The following is a 26,364-nucleotide window of genomic DNA, read 5'->3' as shown; positions in this document are numbered from 1 at the left end:
ACACGGTCGGTAATATGGTGTAGCAGCTTTGACTACTGATTTTGATGCTGAATGGTGGTATCGGCAAACGTCGTAAGTTCCTACACTCATCCGTGATGTTTCAGCTCCCTTACTGGGCTATCTGACCCACGTGCAGAGATAGCCAGCCTTACATTCAGTACATCCCTGGGCCGCCGTGTCTTGGCGGTTGCCCCGGGATCAACCGCTGTGACTCAGCCACCGACTCCAGACTTTTTATCACTACGCCGTCGCCTGTTCGCCATTTTACATCTTAATTTTCGCAGTTATTTTGCACACATCTCACGCTATTTAATATAGTCAGCGCTCCATATACAGCAGTGAGCGACTCAGGAACAATTTTGTTTCAAACTTCATTAAAATGAGAACACGGGCGGAACACAATGTATCACTCGCAGAAAGGAAGCAAGGCACTAAAACCATGTACTAATTATAGTATTGAGAAAATAATACAAATAAGGTATCAGAAAGGAGGCACCAGTTGGTTATGTGCGCAAAAACCGTATGAAGATGGGAAGGGAAAGTTTAACAGCGCACTAATGTAAAACAAAACTATTTTCTAGTGGATAAAAATGATCCATCATAATAACGAAAACGCCTGAACGACGCGGCTATTAAGGGATTTGAACTACATCTCGAGCGAGATTTGGCGTGAGATTAAAGTATTGAATTCGTGAGTTGTTTCATAGAATGCTACAGCTCTTTACGATGTGAGAGAAAATTTACACCGCTTTTTGTTCTCTGGAGCTGTTCACAAATGTTAAGTGACACTTGCAATCTTCAGGTTACGTTGGATAGAGGCACCTGTATTCTCGAGCAAGTCTCTGTCGCAAGACTATGTCCCACTTCGGGGATAAAATCGATATCGTGGGAAGCACGTGGTCACTTGAAGTGTTTACATACATCTTTCCTGTAATTTGAACCTGTAAAATAAGAGCAGGAACAACGGAATGGCATGTGACTATGGCACAGTGGGCTTCACTGAGTGTTCTGCAAACGTAAAACCGACTTTTTGTTGCAAAAAAACTTGGAAACATTACTCGTTGTGGCATATTACGATCTTACAACCATCACAAATTCATACTGCATGATTTCAATATTCATTAGAGGTTTAGAAACTATCACCCGACTACTCAGTTTACAGCACGTCGCAGACCTTGTCACGAATGACGAGAGTTTCCATCTCTCAAAGATGCAGAGTTGCAGATACGAGAGCTGCCATTAGTTTGACAACTGTCTTTGCTCCTCGTAAAACCTGAGCTTACCATGAAGAAACAGCCTTCCTCGTTTTCTGGAGGCTTTCACTGATCAAGTGACCTTTATGGTGCAAGTATCTCCGGTAAAAGCAGTAATAAAATCAGTGATCAACCTCTTCCACTGAACTTAAATGTTTAAGCTTCCCCTCTTCTTATATCAGTTACTGGAGATGTTTCAGTCCGACTGTTTGATATTTTTTTAGGGCATCAAACACGTAGATTAGGCAGTTCTTTGAGGCGCAAACTTACTCCCAAGTACATGCGTCGATAATTAGAGGCTCAACTGTGTAGCCCACGACACATGGCCTGTTTACTTCCTTCACACTAACACAAAACAATCCTGTCCAGAAGTTATGAAAGTGATTCAGGTTATAAATGAGTCAACAGACTAGTACGGAACACTCGATTTTACTCGTTCTCTGATTGCAAATCACTTTAACAGGATTTCTAACCGTATTCGCATCACACATACATCATCATATACTCATCATTCACGATGTAAGATGAGTTAGCCATTGCCATTCTTTTTCTTAACGGTCTCCTTTTCAACATTAAACGATTCATAATCGACAAATTATTGTTTTTAACACAATTCGCATGATCGCGCTCTGGCATATATTCGCGTCCTGCTCGCGTGATGGTTTTGGGTGCGGCTCTATGGCGACTGAATCACTGCGTTCCGCCAACCGAACTCTAGGCGTCAACCCGTACCTTCCGGAACCAAGGGGCATCCCCGTCAGCGATGCCTTTGCGCCGTAGCAAAGAGGCGGGCTGTGCTGCAGCCAAGAATCGTAAGGGACAGAGTTCATACGTCGGATGACGGATCGATACCTGTACCCTTACAAAGGCTAACTTCCGTCTTAAGGTGTACTGGCTCTGAGCACTATGTGACTTAACATCTGAGGTCATCAGTTCCCTAGAACTTAGAACTACTTAAACCTGACTAACCTAAGGACATTACACACATTCATGCCCGAGGCAGGATTCGAACCTGCGACCGTATCAGTCGCTCGGTTCCGGACTGAAGCGCGTAGAACCGCTCGGCCACCGCAGCCGGCAAGGTCTACTGAATTCGATGACCGAACTATTCCCACAAACACATAACAAAGGTACATCGCTATTAATCCATTTACAGGAATACTTCAGTTACTCATGTTACCATACTTGATGATAGAAGCTCACTTTCTGAAATATGTTATGTTGCAAATAAATTCATTCAGTAATAGAGGCTGATCATTCCCTTTTTCACTGCTTATTCTCAAGCTACCAAAGCACTCACCGTCCGCCCCGATAGCTGAGTGGTCAGCGTGACGGATTGCCGCCCTACGCGCCCGGTTTCGATTCCCGGCTCGTCCGGGGATTTTCTCCGCTCAGGGACTGGGTGCTGTGCTCTCTTCATCATCATTTCATCCCCACCGGTCACCCAATGTGGCATGGAATGTAATAAGAACTGCACCAAGGAGGCCGGACCTGCCCCGCAAAGGACCTCCCTACCAATGACGCCAAAGACTCATTTCCATTTCCATAACACTCACCGCTTCTTCCTCTTCTCAAAATGGGTAAGAAGACATTCTTAATTCCGTTCCATGATCGTAAGTTACAATGAATAATGACTTGGTTCTATTAGTGGCGACCATATTTAAATCCCTTTACTAAAATACGCTGGTGCCAAAACATGCGCCTGCTTGAGTAGAGATATCTGCAGATGGTGTTATTCGACTCACACCAGTGACCACGTACCGTAACTGGCTCTTAAAGCCTGGAATGAAGAACCTTTGCAACAATCTCTGGCTCGCTGTCATTCTCCAAAGTGATGTTGCGACACTTTATACCGCCCGCGCGTGTTGCCTCTGTAGTTCGTTGTGGAAGGAGGGAGGGTAGGGTGGAGGGAGTGGAGCGACTGGTATAATCTTGTCCCTTTTCCCTTACGCAGCGCTGGTGTCGCACATATCGTAATACTGAACACTGATGTAACTTGTAGTTCCCACTTCGGTTCCTTGCAGTGCATGCACCTGTGATCAACAAACGATGTCAACCTCTAGGACGGTAACGAGAGGTCATCCACTGCTGTACAACAAATAATTCTAAACATTAGTACGTAGGAAACTGTGTGCCCGTCTGTTCCCACTAGCCCAACTCCAGCTTTTAACGTAAGTGGTCTGGTCACAGATGACATTCGCCATCTGGCTGGGTACCTGCGCTCAGGAGTCGTCCCAGTGTTGATACCTACTGTAAGCCGTAGTCCTGTAATCGATTGCATGTGTGCTGCTGCTACTGCTGGCTAGTTTAAAACAACTGAATGCCACTAGAAGTCTCTTCCTTTGCCGAGGCAGCTAGGCCGCTGCAGTGAGGTGGTGTATGCCACGGCTCTGCAGGTTAAACAGCCACTGCAAGGCAAGTAACATCAGACTTTGGCTGGGACGTGGCGAGAGCGCACGGGAGTGGGGTGGGAGAGGAGAGGAGATGGAGTGGTGCCTACGACCTCTGACACAGTCAGCACTAGAATTTGGAACTGAATTCCAGGTGGACCTAGACGGTTTCATGAAATGTATGGTACAAGCACTCGCCAACACGCAGCAGTTACACACCATCTGCATCTTGGAGGAAGGCCTCGACTCACGTGGCCGAGCGGTTCTAGAGGCTTCAGTCTGGAACCGCGCTGCTGCTACGGTAGCAGGTTCGAATCCTGCCTCGGGCATGGATGTGTGTGCTGTCCTTAAGTTAGTTAGGTTTAAGTAGTTCTAAGTCTAGGGGACTGATGACCTCAGATGTTAAGTCTCATAGTGTTAGAGCCATTTGAGCCATTTGAACCTCGACTCACACCTCGCCAGGAAGGCAATGTCGGATTTTCCTAGTCTCCCCATTAGGAGTGATTTGAGATTTCTCTTTTGGTTTTCCATCATGAAAACACACATTCAGATTGACCATCTTGTTTTTCTATTCCTTACGAATGAATAACAAAGAAATTAATAAAAAGGAAGAATGACGTCTCCGTATAACTTGACGAATGTACATTCACATATGCTACTCTTAGAACAAGTAATCTTCTGTTCTTTGCAACCAAAGAAAATAAAAGCAAACCGACAGAAGAAGTATTGCTCTGGAATAAGTAGTATGGTAGCAGTAAAACAGTGGCGAAGTACTAGATGGCCGATCTAGACAAAAGCCATGCATAAGATACAGCGGACTGCCACCGATTTATTTCACTATAAAAAAATATTTTTCCTTTATTGGACAGAGAACTAATAACGATCTGTGTTTTAGAAATTAGTAGTGAAGAAAAACAATTTATTCAATCTTAAGCTTATCGTGGTGATATCGATTTTCTTTTGGTACTTATTATATGCAGGGCACCATCTAACTAAAAGTTACTCTGTGAATGAGTGCTATGAAATTGTCCCGTATTTCCAACAAGGTGAGGCCACGACGTTGGGATCACGGATTTGCTTCAAACTTTGTGCACCTTTAATAGGCGGGAGCAGCTTGGTCGAAGGCACCTTGCCACGGTTCGCGCGGCTGTCCCCGTAGGAGGTTCGAGTCCTCCCTCGGGCATTGGTGTGTGTGTTGCCGTTAGCATAAGTTAGTTTAAGTTAGATTAAGTAGTGTGTAAGCATAGGGACCGATGACCTCAGCTGTTTGCTCCCATAGGAACTTACTACCATCACCGCCACCACCACCTTTAGTAGGTGATTAAAACAACATAGTGTTCAACTAGTACGTTGCACTACTATAGCAATTCCGAGAAAACCTCAAGAAATTTTTTTGCATGTATTATGTAAATGTAACTGGTGTATCCGTGTGCAGGCGCCGGACGTTAGAGTTTATGGTGGTCGAGTGGTTAGCATTCGAACTCCGTAAGACGAACGTGTATGAGGCGACGGTTGGACGCGCTCTCAGACCTTCATTTTGGTAGTACAAGTGTAAGTCCTGTGATATTCAAAAAATTTGCACCTGGGCTAATCGTTCTTGCTACATTAGCGACGTCTCTGCTCTACGTAGGTTAACTGCGAAATGACGCCTGCTTTTGTATCGAAGGGCAAGCCGGCCTGTGTGACCGTGCTGTTCTATGCGCTACAGTCTGGAACCGCGTGACCGCTACTCTCGCGGGTTCGAATCCTGCCTCAGGCATGGATGTGTGTGACGTCCTTAGGTTAGTTAGGTTTAAGTAGTTCTAAATCTAGGGGACTGATGGCACCAGAAGTTAAGTCCCATAGTGCTCAAAGCCATTTGAACCATTTTTCGAAATGCTTTGCGGGTACCTTACCAGATTACATGTATACGGGATTTCGCAAATCACGACAGGCATACATTTGCAGGGATGCTCTATGCGTCGATAATTGTAAATATGTTCGTTCTAAGAATTAAATTTAATTAAAATTAGTAAGTAACAGAGTAACATGAAATTCACTAAAACTTCATGGAAGTACCCACGCTTTTAAAAAAAAATTACATTACCACTCAAAGATCATATAAATTAAATAATATGACCAGTGATGAAAGAAATATAGATTACAATACGAGTGTGAGCGGGAGTCGAACCGTCGCTTCAAACACGTTTATCTTAGGAAACTTGAACGCAAACCATTTTAATGACCGTGGACTCTTGACAGCTGATGCCTACAAGAAGATATGTCCGTTACGTAATAAGCGCGAAAAACTTCTCTTGCGATTTTCTGGGAATTACCAGAGTTGTGCACATTATGTTCTTTTAATGGCCTACTAAAGGTATACTAAGTTTGAAGCAAACGTGTGATCCCAAGCTCGTGCCACCCCCCCCCCCCCCCCCCCCCACCCCCTCTTGTAAGTTCTAATGGAAGTGCTCTACCGTTTATCTCATTAGACCAGATCTATCAATGGGTAATGTAGGCTGATATATTGTTGAAAAAACCAAATTGTCTACAGGCCACAAATAGCCCATCGGGACCCTCCGACCGCCGTGTCATCCTCAGAGGAGGATGCGGATAGGGGGGCATGAGGTCAGCACACCTCTCACCCGGCCGTAATGATGGTTTTCTTGACCGAAGCCGCTGCTATTCGGTCGAGTAGCTCCTCAATTGGCATCACAAGGCTCAGTGCACCCCGAAAACTGGCAACAGCGCATGGCGGCATGGATGGTCACCCATCCAAGTGCCGACCACGCTCGACAGCGATCAACTTAGGTGATATCACGGGAACCAGTGTATCCACTGCGGCATGGCCATTGCCAATATACTGTTGAGGAGGCCCTAATAACAAATACTATGTAATGTACAAGTGGCACACATAAACATGACAATGAAAATAAGCGGCAGGTTAGAACTTGCAGCTGACACTAATTTTGTTTCTTGAAACACATCAAAGGAGTAGAAGTTCGGTTAGTCCTCATTCGATATAACGTTGCGGACAGCTTTGGTAACCAATTTAATAAGTATCATTTGTATACCGCCACACACTTCACGATCAGATCTCGTTTGTGAAAGTTTCTTTTCACCTCAGGCCCTTTTTTGGCTTGGACTTGACATTTAGCAGAATTAAGGAATTCCCGGTAAAAAAAAAAAAAAAAAAAAAAAAAAAAAAAAAAAAAAAAAAAAAAAACTTGAGAAGTACCAGAATCAGGAGACGACACGACACGTCAGCGCTCATTGCTCCTCCCGAGATGTGGCCACCATCCTGTGGGCAGGAAGTGCTGGCGGCCGGCAGACAGATCTGGCCGCGCACTCCTCAAGCTCCGCTAAGTGGATGAGGCGGGCCATAAACACAGCGGCGTGGCGGCACAGTTCCGGCAACGCCCACCAGGCAGCAGCCCGACAGCTCCGCGCACGCGCGCTACAGTCCGGTCGCGGCCGCTCGTGAGACGAGATGAGTGTCTTACGGGGCCCGGGCGACTCGAAATACTTCTGCACACGATTGGGAAATATTGCAGGGGAGCCGGCCGCGGTGGCCGAGCGGTTCTAGGCGTGGAGTCCGGAACCGCGCGACTGCTACGGTCGCAGGTTCGAATCCTGCCTCGGGCATGGATGTGTGTGCTGTCCTTAGGTTAGGTTTAAGTAGTTCTAAGTTCTAGGGGACTGATGACCTCAGCTGTTAAGTCCCATGGTGCTCAGAGCCATTTGAACCATTTTTTATTGCTGGGGAGCCGTCATGATCGTTCCTTTGTTTATGACAAATGTCTGGCAAAAAACTAGCACTCCGTTTCAGGCCAAAAGTGGCCCATCGGGACCATCCGACCGACGTGTCATCCTCAGATGAGGATGTGGATAGGAAGGGCGTGTGGTCAGCACACAGCTCTCCCGGTCGTTATGATGGTTTTCTTCCACCGGAGCCGCTACTATTCGGTCGAGTAGCTCCTCAATTGGCATCACGAGGCTGAGTGCACCCCGAAAAATGGCAACAGCGCATGGCGGCCCGGATGGTCACCCATCAAGTGCCGGCAACGCCCGACAGCGCTTAACTTCGGTGATCTGATGGGGACCGGTGTTTTCACTGCGGCAAGGCCGTTGCCGGCAAAAAACTAGCACAAAGTGTAATTAAATTAAGACATCCGCAAGACAATGTCGGCGCTGGCACTTGAACGTCATACTAAAAAGAAGTCCTCGTGTAATCCTTCCAAGCAAGTACTACTTCCTCTTTTAGCCAAAAGACGTTAAGATTGAATCTTTTCACTCGTCAACCTTCCTATAGTTCCCACTCATCGGTTTAGACTAGCATCGTCCAGGGCATTTCAACACCACACGCACGTAACGGCAAGAGAAAATTTGGAAATTTGTGGGACGTTCCTTTGGGACCAAACTACTGAGGTCATCGGTTCCTAGACTTACACGCTACTTAAGCTAACTTAAAGTAATTAACGCTTAAGGGCGACACACACATCCATGCCCAAGGGAGGACTCGAACCTACAACGGGCGGGGGGGGGGGGGGGGGGAAGACCCACGTGAGCCGTGGCAACGTGCCTTACACCGCTCGGCAACGGCAAGAGAGAACTGACTCTCAAGGGAAATCATACTTATACTTACCTGTCTCCGAACTACTCCTATTTCCTATTTACCCAGTGATTACTATTGGGACATATTGTCCCATGGTAGATTATTAGAGAACTGCTGCTTGTTATTGCTATGTCTCAATGTCCCAGTGATAAACGGAGGCCTACTAATGGTTAACAGAATTGTTATAATTACAAATTGCACCTGTATGTTGTGCTGTCGTCAAGTTTCATTGTTAACCCTCGTCTCTGCATAGTCACATCGAATTAGTTCGCACCTGCAGGTAGGCAACTCATTTCCCAGATTCGCAAAGCGGGCTGCTTTCGCGCCTACTCGGGAACTTCGTGTCTACGACTTTCATCCTCGAACTGACGCTTGCCAGTCACAAATGAAGCACATGTTGAGCATTTGTAGTGTGATTTACAAACTTGGATAGACGCTCTGTCCACTGACGTGCGTCTGTTTTCTGTATGTCAGGTGGGTTTTGTGCAATTGTCTTACGAAAGCCTGGAAATACTTACGAATAATCGTGTGAGCTAACTGCCCCCGCCCCCACCCCCTTGGAGAACTTTTCGGTGGAAAACATTCTTTTCATATTGTTAATTCTAAGACATTAATTAAAGTAACCATACTTAATACTTTCGAAATATAATTGGTAGGCAAATTATTAAACATGTACCGGATCCCCGACCTTTCCTACAGGTCAGAACCCAGGCACGAGTCCCCAGCCACCCTCACAGCTAGGCTTCTAACCTGCTCTCTCCAAGACTTTACAGTAGCCGTCTGGTAGACAGTTTTAATCTACCAAGAGTTCTCAAAACAGTGCACATTCCTCCGCTATATAGGTTCCTTGGTGTGGTGTCTACACTACTAATGGCTAACCTGGTTCATGGTTCATTGTGTACAGTTCTGGACATGGGTTTCAATTTAAGTAAAACGTTAAAGCACTAGACTTATCAAAACCTCGGTGGTCATGGCATCCATCGGAACTATGAAACGCTGAAAGAACGTGAGTTTGACGAAATAACCTTGTGAGCTCCGAAAAGCATATAAGCATCGAAGCGCATAGCGGGTCCGGGAGGTTAATGAGGTTATAAACAGCTGCGCGACATCAGCGGTACTTTATATTCTGTTTGGAGTCCAAGCGACGAGTACACTTAACGCAGCTGACGAAACAGGTGGTTCGGTTGTCCAAATATAATGAAGAGAAAACGGAAACAACAGCTAGGCTGACCAACCGAAAGGACGCCATCTGTATTACTAGAAGACTAAAACGGTCACACAGCTCCAGTTGTAGGTTGCCTATCGAGCGGATTCCAAGGGGAACAAGTATTTGATTTTCAGTATTTCATTGTTAAACGGGTTTAAAATTTTCAGTTTCCCTGAGAATCTAACTGTTACGAGGTGTAAACTTATGATAAATGACAGGCATCACAGTTAGAAACAGTCTTGAGGCAGAGTAAATCACTTGAACTACATTCATCAGACATTTATCAGACACTTGAAACTTTTATAGACATAGGAGGTCGATTCTTTAACGAATCGGGAGCGTTCACTGGTTATTTGATACGAAGAGGTGGGTTCGAGGGCATTATCGGGAACACACATGAAGTGTTCACGGGTTGTCAGCCGAGTAGCGCCGTCGTCTCGTAGCAACGTTTCGATGGAATGCGTCTCCATCATCTTCAGGCGAAGTGTGTGACACACGTTTCTGCGAGACGACGACGCTACTCGGCTGACAACCCGTGAAGACTTCATATATGAAATTCGCCGAGAAAGCCCGCACTCACATATTATCGGGAACGTTTCCTTTCTCCGTGCATACTGACCACTCTTCTCCGATAATTATGACTATTGCACCTTAAGGATGAACGCTTAATTTTGTTCACTGTAATAGGTGTATGTAGAATGTGTTGCAGTGCGTTTTGTGTCTCGTTGACTACGGGAAGAGAAGTGAGAGGATGGAGCCTGCTGGTAGCACGTAGTGAACTCCTCTGGAATAATACCCAGGGGATGGGAGGGCACGTATCCCTTACTCGACGGACGGATCATGAGGTGTCTCTCCCTGAAACACCACTTCGAAATTGGGTATTCAAGCTGCAGCATAAGTGATATTTTTATTCGACAGGAAATGTATGTTACAACCTCTGCACCCCATGGTGGCTCTGAAAGTCTTTTGAAATACCAATAAACCTACCTGCCACCGAATAGCCGCCACCTACGAGCCAGCTGCGGAACTCCTGTACAAATAACTTTTGGAAAAAATGGCGCGCTGTCCACGGAAACTAAGTGATCTACTGATTATTAGCATTTCACAATGCCACAACTGATTCCGACCTACCACTGCTTACCTTCAGACTGTCAGTAAATAAAAAGAGGAGACAAAGTATCACTGTAGAATTTATACAATCTGCCAAGAGTTAAAAAAAAGAATAAAATCACTTCTGAAGGCACTAGTTGCAAGCGCTCGTATAACGTTCCCGTTGCGGTGTCAGCATATTGCGCTTAATATTTTCTTACCATTTGCCTATCAGTTACTACTCTAACCATAACATCTCTCCTTCAACACACCTTTTTAAGAAAATATTGAATCTTAAAAATTGTTTTAAAATTTTTAAAACTTAAAAAAAAACTATGTCACATAACTCTAATGAGCGTAACCATAAATCTGCCGAAGCAGCATTCCTTTTGCGACATGCGTGAATAGGATTTCACCCGCTGTATAAAACATCGTCCTCTACGTACTTTGACTTTTAGTATTATTGACAAGGGAACGTGAACGTTATATTTCCGCCTGCGGTGTGTGCCTTTAGGTTTGATTTCACCTTCTTTTATCATTACACAGATAATTATATGGTAGATTTTTATAGATTATGCAGTCTGAGCAGCCCTATTACATGACTTGCAGATGACGCTGTCATTTATCGTCTAGCCGTAATTACACTATGGCAGCGAAACCTGGTGGATATGCTAATACGTTAATGCGAGATCTATTTACTGTGAAAAAAATTAGTTCCAATTTAGACCAACAGGTCTTTGGGCAGCAAAGGTCAAACAAATGATGAACACCAATTTGAAAATGATTTAGATAAAATTTCTGTTTGGTGCGAAACGTGATAGTTGATCCTAAGTAATAGAGAGTGTGAGGTCACCGATATGAGTACTAAAAGAAATCGCACAAATCTAAAGGATGTCAGTGCAACTAAATACCTAGGAATTACAATTACGAACAACTTAATTGGAACGAGTGCGTAGATCTTGTTGTGGCGAACGCAAACCAAAAACTGATTTTATCAGCAAGTACTTGGAATACGCAATAGGTTTCCTAGCTGTGCGGTGTGCGAACCTTACTATATTGGACTGATGGAGGACGTCAAAAAGTTCAAAGAAGGGCCACTCATTTTGTATTATCGCTAAATAGGGCAGAGAGGGTCACGAATATGATCCGAAAGTTAGGGTGACAATCTTAAAAAAAGGACATTTTTTAGTTACAGCGACATTTTTTCACGTGGTTTCAATCTCCATCTTTCTCCTCCGAATATGAAAATATTTTGCTGACACTCACCCACATAGAAAGAAATTTTATCATTGTAATAAGAGAACTCGGGCTCGCACGGCAAGATTTAAGTGTTCGTTTTAGCTGTGTGCTGTTAGAGACTGGAAGGTAAAGAAATGGTTCGAAAGCACTAAAGCGCAGCTACTCACGAAGGTCCAGTGTGGGCCGTAATTACACTATGGCAGCGAAACCTGGTGGATATGCTAATACGTTAATGCGAGATCTATTTACTGTGAAAAAAATTAGTTCCAATTTAGACCAACAGGTCTTTGGGCAGCAAAGGTCAAACAAATGAGAACGGTATAATATTGATTTCATTATTAACCGCCACTCACACAGTTTGTTTAATATGACCACCGGAGAAGTCGACGAGATGCTATACAGTGCCAGATTTGAACTTGGTGACCTAAATGGAACTAATTTTTTTCAGCGAAAATCAGTTCCGCGTTAACGCATTAGCATATCCACAAAGTTTCGCTGCCATACGATAATTACAGCCCAAACTGGACCCCCGTGAGTAACTGCACTTCGATTAGAACCACCTGGTAGTTCGATACACCCTGTGCCAGGCACTTAAGTGTGAATTGCAGAGTAGCATAACATGTAGAAAAATTCTTTGCCTCTTCTCTTTATCTGTTGTCAGTCTGAAAATGGCCTCTGGCTGACTGAAAATATTTATAATATTATGAAGTGCTTACATGATTGTCTCGTGTAAGAAACAGAATTAAGAAGAAAAGAACGTAAATGCTGATTGCTGATATACGCGAGTGACTTAAAACGTCACCGACAAGAAATGGCAAACAATGAAAAATTAATTTAGTTTTCGCTTTATTTTATGACTTACGACTACGAAACAAAGAACAGATTTCAAAAGCGTGCCTTAGCACACTGGACTCGCATTCGGGAGGACGACGGTTTAATCCCGTGTCCGGCCATCCTGATATAGGTTTTCCGAGATTTCTGTAAATCGCTTCAGGCAAATGCCACGATGGTTCCTGTGAAAGGGCACGGCCGGTTTCCTTCCCCATTCTTCCATAATCCAATGAGACCGATGACCTCGCTGTTTGGTCTCCTCTCCCAAATCAACCCAATCAAAAGCGTGCACGCGCTAGAAGTCCGCCAATGTGTCATTTGCCGACGAGTGCACTCAGAACGGTAAAAGGGAAATCTGCGCCGGCGAGATGCCTGCGTGCAGCTGCACTAGGCGACCGCGATATTATTCCACTTGGCCTGTCGTGGCCGTTACCGGGAACTCGCAGTGACTTTACTGTAACAAGTATAGTGGTGACTAAGGAAAAGGTATCGCACTGTGAATTATTTCAAGACAGTTGCATATATACTGTCAAGTGATGCAGGGTGTCAGCGTGAAATAACACGATATAAATTCACGGTAAGCCGACCGAAGCGCCCTCGCTCTCAGGTGCAACAGTACAGTGGTCGAGTAATAACGTCACGGTTGGACTTCGGGGCAGCGCCTGTTGTGACTGTGGTTACGGGTTGGCTCCAGTGTGATAGCGGCGCGAGAGCGCGCCGTGTTTACTGCGGGCGCGGCCCCTAACTCAGGCCGCGTAATGAGCCCGCCTGCGAGTGTGTATATCAGTCCAGAGGAGAGCCGAGGACGGCGGCGCGGTCGTTCTTTAGCGCTGCCACCGTCTGAACTGAATGGACGGCGGCGAGCGGAGATCACAGGTCGACGGCGGTCACCGCCTCTTACTCACTTCTTATGGCGGCTGCGCACTTTTTGTGGCACTCGACAGCTACCGCTTGGTTATACTTAAAGCGCCGCTACTCGAGGAGGTCCATTGCGAACTGCAATTATCGTATGACAGCGAAAATTGGCACATGCGGAATCGATTTACGCTGGAAAAAAATTAATGAAATTACAATGAAATGAAAACCGTTAGCTGCTTACAGGCGTACGTCAACGGGGACAGATGAAAATGTATGCCAGGACCGGGGCTCGAACCCGGGATCTCCTGCTTACATGGCAGACGCTCTATCCATCTGGGCCATCGAGGACACAGGAGATCCCGGGTTCGAATCCCGGTCGGGGCACACATTTCCATCTGTCCCCGCTGATGTATGTCAACGCCTGTAAGCAACTATTGGTTTTCATTTCATTGTAATTTCATTCTATCGAGGTGCTTAGTATATATATATATAGATATACACTCCTGGAAATGGAAAAAAAGAACACATTGACACCGGTGTGTCAGACCCACCATACTTGCTCCGGACACTGCGAGAGGGCTGTACAAGCAATGATCACACGCACGGCACAGCGGACACACCAGGAACCGCGGTGTTGGCCGTCGAATGGCGCTAGCTGCGCAGCATTTGTGCACCGCCGCCGTCAGTGTCAGCCAGTTTGCCGTGGCATACGGAGCTCCATCGCAGTCTTTAACACTGGTAGCATGCCGCGAGAGCGTGGACGTGAACCGTATGTGCAGTTGACGGACTTTGAGCGAGGGCGTATAGTGGGCATGCGGGAGGCCGGGTGGACGTACCGCCGAATTGCTCAACACGTGGGGCGTGAGGTCTCCACAGTACATCGATGTTGTCGCCAGTGGTCGGCGGAAGGTGCACGTGCCCGTCGACCTGGAACCGGACCACAGCGACGCACGGATGCACGCCAAGACCGTAGGATCCTACGCAGTGCCGTAGGGGACCGCACCGCCACTTCCCAGCAAATTAGGGACACTGTTGCTCCTGGCGTATCGGCGAGGACCATTCGCAACCGTCTCCATGAAGCTGGGCTACGGTCCCGCACACCGTTAGGCCGTCTTGCGCTCATGCCCCAACATCGTGCACCCCGCCTCGAGTGGTGTCGCGACAGGCGTGAATGGAGGGACGAATGGAGACGTGTCGTCTTCAGCGATGAGAGTCGCTTCTGCCTTGGTGCCAATGATGGTCGTATGCGTGTTTGGCGCCGTGCAGGTGAGCGCCACAATCAGGACTGCATACGACCGAGGCACACACGGTCAACACCCGGCATCATGGTGTGGGGAGCGATCTCCTACACTGGCCGTACACCTCTGGTGATCGTCGAGGGGACACTGAATAGTGCACGGTACATCCAAGCCGTCATCGAACCCATCGTTCTACCATTCCTAGACCGGCAAGGGAACTTGCTGTTCCAACAGGACAATGCACGTCCGCATGTATCCCGTGCCACCCAACGTGCTCTAGAAGGTGTAAGTCAACTACCCTGGCCAGCAAGATCTCCGGATATGTCCCCCATTGAGCATGTTTGGGACTGGATGAAGCGTCGTCTCACGCGGTCTGCACGTCCAGCACGAACGCTGGTCCAACTGAGGCGCCAGGTGGAAATGGCACGGCAAGCCGTTCCACAGGACTACATCCAGCATCTCTACGATCGTCTCCATGGGAGAATAGCAGCCTGCATTGCTGCGAAAGGTGGATATACACTGTACTAGTGCCCACATTGTGCATGCTCTGTTGCCTGTTTGTATGTGCCTGTGGTTCTGTTAGTGTGATCATGTGATGTATCTGACCCCAGGAATGTGTCAATAAAGTTTCTCCTTCCTGGAACAATGAATTCACGGTGTTCTTATTTCAATTTCCAGGAGTGTAGTTAAGGCTCACCGGCCAGTTGACCATCTTCTTCTTCTGTGCAGATGCACAAACAGAGCCCGAACTCTTACGGGAATCGGCAACGCGCCGCGAGTAATGAATATAATGGGTGGGGGCACTACGAATGTATTGCGGGACAATACGTTGAGAATGTGGGTTTCGCGGGATGCGTGCCAGAGATAAATCCCTGCAGTCGTGCTATCCTCTGTGGCTCAGATGGATAGAGCGTCTGCCATGCAAGCAGGAGATCCCGGATTTGAGTCCCGGTCGAGGCACACATTTTCATCTGTCCCCGTTGACGTATATCAACGCCTGTAAGCAGCTAATGGTTTTCATTTCATTGTAATTTCTTTCTAACGAGCTGCTTGGTCACCGATACTATCTTAGTATATACATAAAAAAATTAAAATCCCTACTTTGGCCACCTCCTGAAAATCTGGCGCTGTACATCGTTTGCATGACGGTCTGACATTCATGCTGTTATTTGACAGTCCATAATGTGAGTGAAAAAGTGGCTATAGAGAATAAAACAGTGTGTTGTTAGTGAGACTCTTTTATGTGAACCGCAGCAATTACAGGGCTGAATTGAAGGGGTATCGCCGACTGAGAGGTCTGAGGAGAAGTTAGATGTCATTAGGTGGTTTCAATAAGATGATAAAGAAATTCGAAAACACGGCTGATCTTGGTGTAGCATCAGCAAGAGGAAGGCATCCTATCCCGATGGACGTTACTGACGACGTTGCTGTTCCTGTAACTGACCGTGCAGCACGGTCGCTGGGTAGGGCCTGTCAGGTGTACCGTGGCGCCTGCACTTAATTCCTGCACTGGAAGTGTGCAACTGTGTGGAAGCCGCTGTTTTCATGGAACATGGAGGTGACACCTCGTGTCGCTCTCCGTGTGAAAGATCGGGTTAATGCACCCATCGACGACCGTGTTACCTGCAGAGGTTTTCGAGACGCATGGACTATAAGATCACGAGATCTGAATACATTTCGCTATTGACTTTGGGGATATCTTAAAGAACGTGTTCGCCAGGGAGACGTTCGGTCTCTACCTGATCCGAAGGCCAGTATACAGGAACACGTTTCTCAGATTCCACTGGCACTGCTGCGAGCAACCGTCGATCACTGTTGACTTGGTGCCTTCGTTCTCACCTAGAGAATTAAATGACCTGATCAAGATCAAAACCAAGTTCAAACCTAGTTATGGTTTTCTTAATTCAGCTCATTTACTGAACAAATTAAGAGATGCAGATCCCTCCTGGTGCCAAGCTAATTTCTTTTAATGTCAGCAGCTTGCTCACTAATATACCTGTTCAGGAGTGCCTAAACATTCTGAGACTTCCTAGATAAATCAGAAATTAACTCAGTTGCCAAAGGTGACGTAAGGTTACCTACACAAACATGCCTCACAGAAAATTATTCGCTTTCCAACAATGGTTCAAATGACTCTGAGCACTATGGGACTTAAAATCTGAGGTCATCAGTCCTCTAGAACTTAGAACTACTTAAACTTAACTAACCTAAGGACACCACAGACATCCATGTCCGAGGCAGGATTCGAACCTGCGACCGTAGCGGTCGAGTGGTTCCAGACTGAAGCGCCTAGAACCGCTCGGCCACTTCGGCTGGCTATTCGCTTTCCATCGGAGGATATACCAATAGTTGGACGATCTAGCTATGGGATCCCACCTCAGCTCAGTCCTTGCTGAAATATTAATGGACAATTGTGAAAAACATTTTTTGGCGAATAATCCACTCTCTTACAAGGTTGGATACTGGTTTAGGTATGCTGATGACGTGATGCGCTTATGGACAGGTACTACATGACAGCTGCAAAAGTTCCTCAAGAAGCGAAATTCTCAACACAATAGTACAAAATGTACAATGGAGTTGCGGAGTAACTGCATAAATTATTTAGTTCTAACCATAGACACCAGTGATCATGCTTTCAAAATTTATAGGAAACCTGCCATCAAAGATATTGTGATACCTGCCAGTTCTCAACACTCAGTGATCCATAAACACGCTCCCTTGTGTTCAAACATATATCGCCTAATATCTGTCCCCATTAGTGAGGACAATGTCCAAATGTAATTAAATGCAGTCAGACGAACAGCTTCAAACAATGGTTATTCTCCTACTTTGGCGTCTCCATTATGTACAAAGAGCAGAAAAACAGGTCCACCGTCTTCTTTATCCTGTTCTCGACTCACCAAGTAAATAACACAATAAAGGGTGCCCAATTCCATAGGAAAAGTCTCATTGATTGTAGCGAGAAAGCTTAAATGCAGGAACTTTAAAACATCATTTTATGCCCACAACGCTATTGGCTACATTTTGTCGAATTTTAAAGACAGCACCCCAGCATTGAGAAAGAGTGGAATATACAACATAACTTGTAAGTGAGGAAAATTCTGTATCGGTCAATATGGCAGGGCAGTTTGCACCTGCCTGAAGGAATACCATAGACGCTGGAAACTTAGAAAGGAAGACTCTATTTTTGCAGACCACCTGCTTAAAGAAGGCCCTAGTAATAAGATAAAATCTGAAGTATTACACCACACCTATAAAGAAAGGAAGATGAACTATTTTGAAATAATGGAAAGCAATAAACATATGCTGACTGGCCAGATGCAGTTTCCTTACTCGCCACTTCCAACTGTAGATGCTACTCATAGTCCCATCGAAGCTATGTTGTAGATTACCCCTCTTACTCAAATGCCCCAGATTTTTTCCTTAGTTCAATTACTATAATATTTCTTGCCCTGTTAAAAAATTTGGGTTTATATAATCACAGGTGCTTCACTTATTTGCTTAACTACACTAATATATCTTATGTGTTTATAACTGAGGATCTATTAAAGACAAGTTTATGTTGTTCAGTCACACTCTTGGGACGTGTCACCAAAGTCAGTTGTACAATTTATTTTTTCTAAGAACAATTATTGTAATTTCTATATAGTTCATTAGTGAATGGGTCACGTATTTTATCTTAGTTAAATAATCTTACATCGCATTCTCGCCGAAATAATTCCTCTCGTTTTATTGCTAAATCTAACATTAACGGTTTTCATCTTTAGAAATTGAGATATTCTGCAGGTATACTAGTTTAAAATCTTTGGTATTTTTCCTTGTACCTGATCACGGTGCAACAGCCAGAAACCGGTTTGTGAAATAAATAACAAATATTGTAGAATATTGCACCATTTTCGTGTGTGCTTTCATTTGTAATGTATAAAATAGTGTATCAAGAGCCAACGGGACGGTCAATGTAATTGTAAAAAGCCCGTTAAGCTTGTATGCACTTGCATGTAAAACATAAACTCTTGTAAAATCGCATGGTTGTTTTGAAAATAGTAAGTCAGTAGTAAGTTAATATTTACTCCAAGTTTTTATCTTAGTTCACACAGAAGATGTAGTCTTATGAAATCGGACGAATCTTTCTGAAATACCTTGTACTATGAAGATGTGTAGAATTCGAGTTCTAACACGGAAGTCATGTGAACGCACCATATTGCTACATCCTCCTCTTCTCTCTCTCTCTCTCTCCCTCTCTCTCTCTCTCTCTCTCTCTGTGTGTGTGTGTGTGTGTGTTTTTACTGAAAGTTCAGCTGAACGCTTTTGCTACACCCTGTATGTCTTACCTCTAATGACATTACTGACTTGAAATTTATTCCAAACTCCACTGAGGTTCCGTAACAGACCTCAGACAGAGAGCAGAAGTTCTTCCCACGACGAGTATTTCCCTAGGCAACCGTTATGATAATTTTATTTCTCGAATTGTTGAGGCATGATCGAGTAGTCGTAATACCATTAACGAAAGCGATGCGTGGGATTGAGACCAGCCAAATGCATTGTAATGCATTTCAGTCTGCGTGTGTACTGTTGCCTAGCGACGGCTACGCTGCAGCCACGCCTAACACGTTGCAGAAATGGACCGCCAGTCTGTATTTGTGTAATGTAAGTGCGACATATGAAATGGAAACGACTGTGGTGGGACTGGTCGATGCAGTGAGACAGAGTGGTCGCGTGCTGTAGCCGTGCTGGCCTCCTCCGTCCCTTCCCTTCTGGCCACGACTAGGCAATACCTGGGGGACACGCCCACCCCGTTGCTGACGTAAGGTACACGCAGGGGTCGTTCCCCTCTGTTTCTCTCTCTCTCTCTCTCTCTGTATTTCTGCCTGACACGCCACACGCCTGTTGCTATTATACAGGACGTTTCACAAAGTTTTGACGATTTGAAATTTGAATAGCAGAAAAACTAAAAGCGGAACAAAGTTGGATGTTTTACACAAGGTACATCATTTATGCAAGTTTACTTATGAAATTCTACATCGGACAAATAACGACGATTCGTGGTTCCATAATAGTTGAGACGTTTCATCAAGTTTTTGAAAACGTCTTTCGTAACTGCTGGAGGAATTCTGGAAATTTCATCGTGAATTCGATCTTTTAACTGTTGCAAGCTTCTTTGCCGATCGATTGGGATCGCTTTTGTGACTAACTACGAGAGATCCCTTGTTAACTACTACGCACAGTCTCTATTTTGGGAGTTCGGACGATTCTCCGAGTGCCGATCGACTTTCAGTTCGATATACTGGTAGTTTCACGGAAGTTTCTTACACACTTCAGCATTTTTCCACGAGCAGAAATTGGACTCGCGGCTGAACCCTGAAATGCTTACGAAAGGCACGTTGCACGCGCGCGACAGATTCCCCCTGGCGAAAATAGTACTCCACCACGAACGCACGATGTTGCTTAGACCAGTATCACCACATGATTACTGGCCTGTATGTCGGGTGAAACTTGACAGTCCGCTGTTTGTTATACCATTTCATAGCATGTAACATTTCTTCTTTCTTCGGTGCATCAGGTGTGACTGGCTCGAAGTTTTACCGAGCCCTTGCACCTGATGCAGCTGACGACGACAGCTTAAATCGACTACCAATCTCCACTGTTACCTTAAGTTCGGAAACACATTATAACATTAAACTAATTAAATTATCACCACTGTCAAAACAACATATGTAACAGACGTAACCATACAAGCAGAAGGTATAAACGTAAGAACTGTAGTATAACATATAAATCAAATTTCCATCTCTTGTTTCTTCTTTTAAATACATTTTTAATTTTAATTTAGAATACATTCACAACATATTATGTATCTTATTTATTATCGTTATCTAAGTTAGCAACAAGTTTGAACTAAATTGTGTATATGCACTTGTACTTATCATCTACATATATTTTTTTTAAATTTATGCTTCTGTAAAAGTTTCGACAAAAATAATGTCCTAGTAATAAAACTGAATTTGTATGATATAACATGTAAAATCACACAATGTACGATCTGTTACATAACAACAGGCAGCAGGTCTTTACTTGAGAAATAAATAAATAAATAAAAAAGTCCGCATTACTATTATGCGGCACTACCGTCGCTATAACTTGGTTTTAGCGCACGTTATTCAAATATAAAGTCGTCAAAACATCGTGAAACACTCTATAGAATATCGTCACCACATCAAGATCATTGCAATCTTTCATTATATTGTTAACGTGGGGAAACAGCTGTGGTTAAGAAATAACACTACGAGAGGAGTTCCATGTTGATTTGCGTTTCATTTTTTCCCATCATTCTAGGTGCACCGGTTGGCTCATCATTGTAGCAGCAAATATGCAGTACATTGGTCTAGCTACAGAACGACCACTACAAGAGCTCAAATGCTTCAAATGGCCCTGAGCAGTATGGGACTTAACTTCTGAGGTCATCAGTCTCCTAGAACTTAGAACTACTTAAACCTAACTAACCTAAGGACATCACACACATCCATGCCCGAGGCAGGATTCGAACCTTCGACCGTAGCGGTAGCTCGGTTCCAGACTGTAGCGCCTAGAACCGCTCGGCCACTCCGGCCGGCACTAGAAGAGTAATCACTGCACAATGGAGCCTAATTTCCCAACTGCTGTCAAAAGGTGAGCGGACAACAAGGAGTGTGACCATCTAGGACAGCCATGGACGACGTGGCCTCTGTGGAAGGATGCCGTAAAGAGTGCGTATATTCACAGGCGGTTGGTGGTAATGTGCTTTGAGAGTGCACGCTGACGAAAACATGGAAACACTCGTCTCCATGCGAGTCGGAAAGGCCTGGCTGCCATTGCTGAAATGAGGTTCCAGGTGTTGAACACCAGCTGCGTCCTCCTAACTTGGCGCCTCCACTTCTGTAGGCTATCCTCGAACCACTTTTCTGGAGTCTCTACTGTGCAGTGATTACACTTCTAGTGATTGTCTTGCCACCTACTGCTAGACAAAAGCACTACACACTTGCGGCTGTAATGATGAGTCAAATGGTGCATCATGAATGATGACCGAGCAAGGTGGCGCAGTGTTTAGCACACTGGACTCGCATTCGGAAGGATGACGGTTCACACCCACGACCGGCCGTCCTGATTTAGGTTTTTCGTGATTTCCCTAAATCCTTTCAGGCAAATGTTGGGATGGTTCTTTTGAAAGGGCACGGCCGACTTACGTCCCCAATCTACCCCAATTCAGATGGGACCGATGACCTTGCGGTTTGGTTCCCTCACCTCAGTTCAACCCACCAACTATCAAGTGTAAATCAATAAGGAGCGCCCTTCGTTAAAAAAAAAGGACGTTTCATGCACTCAGAACGGATGGAGGGATTGAGTTTAAGCTTCATAAAAGACTAAAAAAAGCTCAGGTATCTAAGCTTGCGGTATGGAATCCCCTATAGCCTTATTAAAGGGCCCACGTCGAAATAAGTCAGAAAGTCGTGGGAAAGTGAAATCAAGATTTCGGGGCGATGATTTAACTTCAACCGTTCCATTATTAACAAGATCAGTCGTTTAGACCAGTGGTCGACAAACTGCGCCGCGGGTCGCATGGGGTACAAATCAGGTATTTATGCTGCCCGCGGCTCTCGGCTGTATTTCATAATAATATGCGTCTAGCTGTGAACAACCGAACCCACAAACTTCAGCTAACGTTGAGAGCCCCTTAAGAGAGTAGTATTCCTCCGGAGTAATAAAAAATAAAATACAATAAAATGAAAACAAAAACTGACATACACAGTAATATCTTAAAATGTGCATAATCAGATCAATTGTGTGATTGGATTGAGGAGTTCCTAGATAACAGAACGCTTCATGTCATTCTCAATGGAGAGAAGTCTTCCGAAGTAAGAGTGATTTCAGGTGTGCAGCAGGGGAGTGTCATAGGACCGTTGCTATTCACAATATACATAAATGACCTGGTGGATGACATCGGAAGTTCACTGAGGCTTTTTGCAGATGATGCTGTGGTGTATCGAGAGGTTGCAACAATGGAAAATTGTACTGAAATGCAGGAGGATCTGCAGCGAATTGACGCATGGTGCACGGAATGGCAATTGAATCTCAATGTAGAAAAGTGTAATGAGATGCGAATACATAGAAAGATAGGTCCCTTATCATTTAGCTACAAAATAGCAGGTCAGCAACTGGAAACAGTTAATTCCATAAATTATCTGGGAGTACGCATTAGGAGTGATTTAAAATGGAATGATCATATAAAGTTGATCGTCGGTAAAGCAGATGCCAGACTGAGATTCATTGGAAGAATCCTAAGGAAATGCAATCCGACAACAAAGGAAGTAGGTTACAGTACGCTTGTTCGCCCAATGCTTGAATACTGCTCAGAAGTGTGGGATCCGTACCAGATAGGGTTGATAGAAGAGATAGCGAAGATCCAACGGAGAGCAGCGCGCTTCGTTACAGGATCATTTAGTAATCGCGAAAGCGTTACGGAGATGATAGATAAACTCCAGTGGAAGACTCTGCAGGAGAGACGCTCAATAGCCCGGTACGGGCTTTTGTTAAAGTTTCGAGAACATACCTTCACCGAAGAGTCAAGCAGTATATTGCTCCCTCCTACGTATATCTCGCGAAGAGACCATGAGGATAAAATCAGAGAGTTTAGAGCCCACACAGAAGCATACCGACAATCCTTCTTTCCACGTACAATACTGGAATGGAATTGAAGGAAGAACCGATAGAGGTACTCAGGGTACCCTCCACCACACACCGTCAGGTGGCTTGCGGAGTATGGATGTAGATGTAATTATAATTAACGTTGTTGATTTCGGCTATGAGCTATACAAAAGTGGTCGGTTACCTTAAGGGCAGAGGTATAAGTATCACTGAAATATAAAATTATTATTTCCTATATCGGAGGATTTTAATTTCATAAACGTGGTTGACCATTATCAACAACTGCCCAATAATTTTATGCCAAGAGGAGGTTAGCAACAGTCATCAGATGCGAATGGTAAGTATTTATTCTTTACCGATTTCGAATACCTAAACATTTCTATTTTTTAACAGATGTTAATGATTAACAGCCTCTGGAGAAGAGAAATTTATGTATTTTCGAAAGCGGAAAAGAAGAAATGCCATTTGCGACTGTTGGCTGCACCTGAATACAACATCGAATCGGAAATGTACGGGAGGAATTGCAATAGGTGAGCGAAAAGTTATCCATTACATCTGGGGCGAAGCTTGGTACAGAGGCAGATATATTGATCGTTGCGAGTTGGAAGGATGTGATAGGGGGAATGTTTTGTTGTTCGTCTTACCGCGCTAAAAAACTCATATGAGCTTGTGTCTCGTACCAATTTGCTGCTACGGCGAAAACTTTAAATGGAAGTAGCATAGATCCGTGAATACAGAAGCGGCCATCTTCAAATACGGTACTGCTTGTAAATCATATACTCACCCAAACAACAAGAACACTGAGAGTGGCAGTAATCTGAAACATAGTACGGTCGGTATGAAACGTTCCCAATGATGCGGACTTGTGTCGGTGGCAAACTTTTCGCACCCTTTTGTACAGCTGGTTTATCGGGAGTCGTTACATGTTACTTAATACGAGGCGTGTTTTTACGTAAGTACCGTTTTGAAGTAAAAAAAGACGTGCTAAGATATCTCAATAATTTTATTTTTACATGAAAGCCTGTACCTTAATCTACTTTTCTACATAATTTCCGTCAATATTGAGGCACTTGTCATTACGTTGTACCAGTTTTTGAATACCCTCCTCATAGAAGTCTGCCGCCTGACTTGTTAACCACTGCACCACCACTGTATTCACTTCGTCATCGTCTTGAAGACGCTGACCGCTCAGGTGTTTCTTCAAGTGCAGGAACAGATGGTAGTCACTGGGCGCAAGATCGGGGCTGTACGGAGGATGATCTAGAGTTTCCCACCGAAAAGATGTGATGATACCTTTGGTCTGATACGCCACATGCGGACGGGCATTGTCTTGCAGCAAAACGATGCCCTTGCTCAACTTCCATGGAGTGTTGCTTTGATTATGGTGTGACGTAGGCCATCCATGTTTCATCGCCCGTAACAATTGGGCTTAAGAAATCATCACCGTCGTTGTGGTACCGCTCAAGGAAAGTCAATCCACTGTCTAAACTTTTAGTTTTGTACACATGCGTCAACATTTTCGGTACCCAACGTGCGCAAAATTTTCGGTAATTCAAGTGCTCGGTCAAATTGTCTCTGAGCACTATGGGACTCGACTGCTGTGATCATCAGTCCTCTAGAACTTAGAACTATTTAAGCCTAACCAACCTAAGGACATCACACACACCCATGCCCGAGGCAGGATTCGAACCTGCGACCGTAGCAGCAGCGCGGCTCCGGACTGGAGCGCCTAGAACCACACGGCCACCAGGGCCGGCTGTGCTCGGTCACAATGCCATACGAAACACTACGAGAAACATTAGGGAAGTCATCCCGCAAGGAGGAAATCGTAAAGCTTCTGTTTTATCTCACCTTATTGTCCACTTCCTGCACCAAACTTTCATTAACGACCGAATGACGCCCACTCCGTTGTTCATCATGCACGTTTGTGCGGCCATCTTTAAATACTCTCACCCACTTTCTTACCATTCCATCACTCATAATGTTTTCTCCGTAAACTGCACAGATCTCACTATGAATATCGATCGCTTTTAGGCCTTCAGCAGTAACAAATCTTATAACAGACTGTACTTCACAGTCGGCGAGAGAGTGTGGCTGATATGATGCGCGAGTTGGGATGGAAGCCATTGAAGCAATGACGTTTCTCGTCGCTGCGAGATCTATTTACGAAATTTCAGTAACCAACTTTCTCTTCCGAATGCGAAAATATTTTCTTGAACCCAACCTACAAAGGTAGGAATGATCATCGAAATGAAATAAGAGAAATCAGAGCTCTAACAGAAAGGTTTAGCAGTTCATTTTTCCCGCGCGCTGTTCGGGAGTGGAATGGTAGTGAGATAGTATGACTGTGGTTCGATGAACCCTCTGCCAAGCACTTAAATGTGAATTGCAGAGTAATTATGTAGATGTAGATGTAGATGTAAACAAGGAAGAATCAGACTGTAATGACGTCAGTGCGTAGATTAAGGTACAGGCTTTCATGTAAAAATAAAATTATTGAGATTTCTTATCACGTCTTCTTTTAAATTTCAAAACGGTACTTACTTAAAAAAAACACGCCTCGTAAGTGGTGCATATGCAGTCAGAGGTGCTGCCCAACAGTGTCAGTACTGGCGCTTGAGCTAAGAAGTTTGACGACCACTGGCTTAGTCTGTTCGGGTTGACACCGACCATTCACTCTCCAACGGTAAGTGAGTGGCGTTTACAGTGAAAGTGCGTCTGTAGTTGTCCGTCTGGGAGAGCTGCAGCACTGGGCGAAAACAGGAGGTGCTCCCACGACTGCCAAGTCGGCGGGAAGCCAGCAATTGCGCCCGGGTGGCCGGCAGGCGGCTGCTGGCCGAACTGAGGTCACTGCCAGATGTTCGCGCAGGGCACTGAACGGCCCGCTCTACGCCTGCGCTGTGCTCCACGAGGCCTGCGAGAGCGGGACGCAGGCTCGAGGTCCGACAGAAGGAAATGAATACATACTGCTGCGTTATCACCACGT

The 26,364-nt window shown here is 45.0% G+C and overlaps 1 protein-coding gene and 1 pseudogene across 2 annotated transcripts in view; both read right to left on the bottom strand.

Moving 5' to 3' along the window:
• Positions 1 to 26,364, bottom strand: part of LOC126272445 (matrix metalloproteinase-2-like) — an 884,734-nt gene that overhangs the window by 363,917 nt on the left and 494,453 nt on the right. The gene's annotated exons all lie outside the window — the stretch shown is intronic.
• Positions 7,639 to 7,755, bottom strand: LOC126292554 (5S ribosomal RNA; annotated as a pseudogene).

Source organism: Schistocerca gregaria, chromosome 1 (genome assembly GCF_023897955.1).
Source record: "Schistocerca gregaria isolate iqSchGreg1 chromosome 1, iqSchGreg1.2, whole genome shotgun sequence".
Taxonomy (NCBI): domain Eukaryota; kingdom Metazoa; phylum Arthropoda; class Insecta; order Orthoptera; family Acrididae; genus Schistocerca; species Schistocerca gregaria.
Note: the sequence above shows the minus strand (reverse complement) of the source record. Positions and strands in the feature narration are given on the sequence as shown.